At 43.3% G+C, this 5,033-nt stretch overlaps 1 long non-coding RNA gene across 2 annotated transcripts; it reads left to right on the plus strand.

The window, feature by feature from the left end:
* The first annotated feature begins 593 nt into the window (after window positions 1-593).
* LOC119364579 lies at window positions 594-3,794 on the plus strand. Of its 2 annotated transcripts, XR_005174986.1 has the most exons (4): window positions 594-1,574; window positions 1,657-3,011; window positions 3,128-3,251; window positions 3,460-3,794. It is a non-coding gene; the product is annotated as an uncharacterized LOC119364579 (long non-coding RNA). The 2 variants fall into 2 exon arrangements; XR_005174985.1 differs by having other exon boundaries at window positions 1,657-3,251.
* Window positions 3,795-5,033: the final 1,239 nt, after the last annotated feature.

Below are 5,033 nucleotides of genomic sequence, written 5' to 3' on the forward strand. Positions count from 1 at the left end.
CTAGTATTTGTTGCATTTGCCAAGGAGTAACCTCTTCCAATGAAATGGTGTGCTTATTAGTTTTTTGTTGCTAAGTTTGCTTCATTTAATTCGCTATAGACTCAAAATTGTCTTTTCACCTAGGAACACACTCTTAGCACCATTTCTTCCTTGGGTCACCAAACTAGTCTCTTCTTCTTGATTAACTCGCCACATCAGACTTTATGCCTATGTGGAAAGCTTAGCACCTGTAGGAGCATGTAAGGTTGCTTGTTAGGTTGGTCGTAATGATAGTATCATAGCTAGTATCATGCATGCCAACTAGACAATTTTGATGAGGTGTGATATAATTAAATGAAGAAAGAGATGGTTGAGTATCATGTCATGATACCGTATCATAATAAATGCTAGGCTACTATGTGTCATGCATGACAATAAATAAAGTACTATATCTTTACCTAATAATAAAGAGAATTGGGTTTCTGCCGTCGCCGCGCGCGATTTTGCATTAAAGCCCCTCGGTTTATAAGAAATTAACCCGCAGTCCTGGTTTTAGTAGGTCTCGATATAACGTTTCAATTTTGCAAAAAAACATGTACTCATTTGAATTCCACCCGCTGTCCTCCCGTCGTCTTATCCATTTCTCCTGCGACAGCGATGGCGGCTTCGCCCATTCCGTCGTGCGCCGGCGACGGCCGCCGCCGTGCCTCGCGCGGGAGGACGGAGGGCGCTCGCCGGGAGGATGGAGGACGGCGCGGTGAAGCGGGGCAGTGGTTGTGGCATGTGCGGCGGAGACGGCGCGGCAAGGCCGGGCAGTGGCGGTGATTGACCGGCCATCGTGCCTCGCGCGAGAGGATGGACAACGCTCGTCGGGGCATGTGCGGCGGAGACGGCTTCTGCCGCGTGTCGAGGTGGAGCAGCAGAGGACGGGAAGGCGAGAAGGCAGGGTGGGTACGCTATGCACCAGGGCCGCCTTCGTCCTCCACCTCCTCCAAAACCGCGTGCTCGCCGTGAGCGCTGGCGGTGACACAGCGGTCCTCGCCCTTGGTGCACGGGTGCGCGGACGCATTGTGGATCGAGGGAGCTCTCCTCCCTCGCGGCTGGAGGCGCTCGGGATCGAGCGAGTGGGCGAGGGGATCGGGGCTCCTGGTGGCTGCCTACTTGGCGATTGCACGCGATGCTGGGCTAGCCGACTCAATCTCCTCGACCCAGGGCCCCGTGCTCGTCAGCGCCTGCCCCATTGCGCACGACTTCTCTGATCCAGCGTGCAGCGAGGGCGTGGCCGCTGCCAGTCTCGCCGCCGCCCTGTCACGGATCGCCACGCCCATCTCCTCTGATCTGAACACGTCTCCTACATCCCCTGTTTCGATCATCCCTTGCTTAACGAGAAAAAAATCCAATGCCTACACACCTGTATTCTCCCTCTCAAACTATACAGTTCCTACAAGCCATGGCGACATTCACCTGCAACTATTCGGACAAGGACGGGGAGGAGTGGACCATGGCTGCACCGAGCTCCACCCACTAGCGGCTGGCCACCGTGGCTGCAACAAGGATTCCCTCACCAAGCCTCGCCGACGTTCTGGATCACCAAGGTACTTCTACTTATTTGTCTCTACAAGATTGATGTGTATGTTTTTTCTGCTTTTCCACTTAATGGTGTTAACCTTCTTTTAGGTACTTCCTGCCCCAGGAGTTTCTTGGTGAGAAAACACAAAAATATAAATATGAATATTTGCCCATGAAGCTGCTCTGGTTTGTCTTTTAGAGTTTACTCCCATTTACTCGTGTCATTCTACAATAATAACAGAATTGATATCAATTAGACTTCTTTGAGTTTAATGAAATTTAATGGTTTGCCATGGAATATGAAATTTGAGAATGACACCTGCTGAACTGAAAATAACCAAGCAAGCAATAGTATATAATGAATAGTTATTACCGTGTCGGCATCACATTGCTCTATGGATGAATAACACGACAATAAACTGGCAAAATGGAAAGGCTTTGTTTAGTGTGGGTACCAAGCAGGAAAGTAGTTAACGGAGATAGACTATTTGATAGTTGCACAACTGGAGTGAGATACTATTTGCTTTCTTGTATAGTGAAGATGGCCTATTTTGTGGTGTAATATAACTATGGTAGCTCTCTGGAGTGAGAATGCCGAAGCCCTAAAAAAAGCCATCAGCACGGAGTTCCTGCCATTAAGGAAAAAAAACTAGCAAAGAAACAGCTCGGGAAATCGTAAGTTTATCTTGCTTTTTGAATGTACAGCCTGTAACCAGAGAAGCTTGTTCTAATTATAGTATGCTTATTTTCCCCGAGCTGTTTCTTTGCTAGCTATTGTTCTCAAGCAACTAAAAACTATGTATAGAAGAAGTCTTAGTAGGGAGCTATTTCGAAACAAGATGAGGAAACCCTCAAGGATTTAAACAGTAAAATACGAACCTGCACATGATCATATAATGTACGGATCACAGGCTGGCCAAAGCCTTCTTTCAAGTCTCCTGACATTGTCTGCTTAATTTTCACTACCTGCAAGTACAACTAGCTAGAAATTTGGGTATGCTGCTATGTGCCTTGAGTTTGTAAGACAAGTTCTCTTTGCTTCCGGGAGAGTTTGACCACTCATATCTCTCTTTTTCTTGCAACCTGCACTTAGTAGGTTGCTTTTTCTATGATATATATTGTTTCATTCTGGTTGCTGAATATGATAGTCGTAGCCCGTCAGAAAAATATGACAGCCGATTGATTCTTTGTAAAAGGTATAGGGACCGTTGAAAAGTTTACCTGATCTTTCATTTATATTTTTCAAAAGACAGTCCTAGAGATGTTGCTTTATTTGAATTCTGCTTATTGCATTTATTGGAGCACCTGCAATGGGCAAATTGAATGTTTCAATGTTCCTCTTGTTGTTGACCACACTATAGTTGATTATATCTCATTGAGACCTGAATCATCTTCCATGATTATTCAACACTGAAGCTGCTTGCATTGATCCACAATAGATCTTGACTTCGGTGAAAAATGAGGTATATTGAGATTAATGACGCATGGTTACATACAGATAGAAGAACCGGTTATACTATATGTATTTTTTGTCCTCAAGTAGCGCTTCTACTTACTCATGGAGCAACTTGGTCCGCAGGTTCTGTACACACTATTTTCAGAAGCTTGTGTGGCAGCAACAATATTCGTGCCACGACATGTAGTCGAAACAGAGGGAAAAAATTTGTAGAGATCGAAGTTTCACTGTTACAAACACAATAAAGGTACCCTCTGCTCTTTCGTCTGACATAATCCATTTCAGATCATCTTTGACTCTTTGTGTACCAACTAGGATCTATAAATAGCAGTAGTGATATTATAAGGTGGCGGTATTATATATATTCTTAGTTGAGAATTTGGTAGTTAGCTAACTTAGGGCATGTGGATTACATGTACCATGCCGAATAAACTTACATGCTCTTGTCATTGCAGGTTTCATGGTGGCAGTGCCTTCTTCTACATGATGGGAATTCGACGGCATTTTGTTGTTTTGTTGTTAAATACAAACTGGGCATGTCGTTTATTCATAGATCAAGTAATATGACCATCTCTTGCAGACAAAACGCTCGGGGAAAGTCCCAGCCGTGCACCTGTGATCGCTGGAACGGCATACTGTTTTAGGAATGCAATACAGACTGGTCAGGAGGTTTGTGTCTATAGGATGGAATTACATGATATGTCAAAATGGTGGTCTTTATTATGCAATTAAACTGATCTCTTGTTGAACCACTCCTTTTCCAGAAAAAAACTATTATTTAATCTTTGAAGTTTAATCTTCTGTCTGTATAGTTTTACTGATAATTGAATGCATCAGTTCGAAGCATTTTGTGGTGAAAATCTAGGTCAACAGCCATATATATACTAAGTGAACTTACTACTGACTGCATTTCCTGTTAACAGAGTTTACTGTTTGATATTTGGGACCCTCAATTTCGCTCAGAATCTCATTATCCAGACGCTGTCCTGTCATATTTTTTCTTGATAATCAAAGTGAATTTCTTTGAAATTATTCCAACTCTGCAACTGGTGGAGGGTTGCGCTTAACATAAGGTCCCAAAAGGGAAACAATCTTATGTTCTTTGTTAAGAATCGAGTAAAACAAAGCATCATTGTGTCGTCTTACTTCAAATAGTTTAGGCGGCAGCTTCTTTTGTGTGGCGTAACTATACATGGAGTTCCTGTTTCAATAGGGCTCTATTAAGTTGCAACCAAGCAAGTGCATGATCATGCCAGGTACTTTTGTTCTTAATATTGTGTAGGTTTCTATATGTTGAATTTATAGAAGCATTATTAAGCTCATGCTTTCGGGGAAATGATTGACAATGACACTTTTGAGCTATGATGCTCTTATGTTACCAAATGGTATCATTTCAACCCAACAAAGAATGTTGATACTGGAGTTCATACTCCATCCGATTTTACTTCCTATCATTTTCAGCCTGTTATGTAGAAGATTTATACATGGCAGCTACATGAATGGGAATCAGCAGTAAACAGAATGCAGGGTTCATCAAATGGGTAACAAGAAAAAGGCTACCCCCAAAACCTGCATTGTTTGCCTTCTATTTTGAACCTCATGGACTCAAACTTCAGATACCATCTAACGGACCGAAGCAGAGATCACATAAATTTCGGTTATATAGCTTTCTGAAGGGCGATGGATGGCTTTACTAAGATGGTACGAAATGTATGTTTTGTAGTCAAATCATTAGCTCATGCTTTTTTTCCTGGCAGAGTTTCTTGTTTCTGTTAAAACCTGGCATGTCAAAGCGTCTAGCAGGGACTCGTCCCTGGTGGTGGTGGACAACAGAAGAGACCACTGGGATGAAGAACCGTGACAACTTCTGTCCTTAGGCGTGAGCTGATGCAGAGACACCTCCTGTCCTCAAGTGCGAGCTTAGTTGGAATCCCAGTGTTTGTTAGTACTCTGTTGTATATTACATATATTGGAGCCAATATCTCTAGGTGAAGAGCCAAACAAGTGCAATGGATTATACATTGATGGT

The sequence above is a fragment of the Triticum dicoccoides genome, chromosome 2B (assembly GCF_002162155.2).
Source record: "Triticum dicoccoides isolate Atlit2015 ecotype Zavitan chromosome 2B, WEW_v2.0, whole genome shotgun sequence".
In the NCBI taxonomy this organism is placed as follows: Eukaryota; Viridiplantae; Streptophyta; class Magnoliopsida; order Poales; family Poaceae; genus Triticum; species Triticum dicoccoides.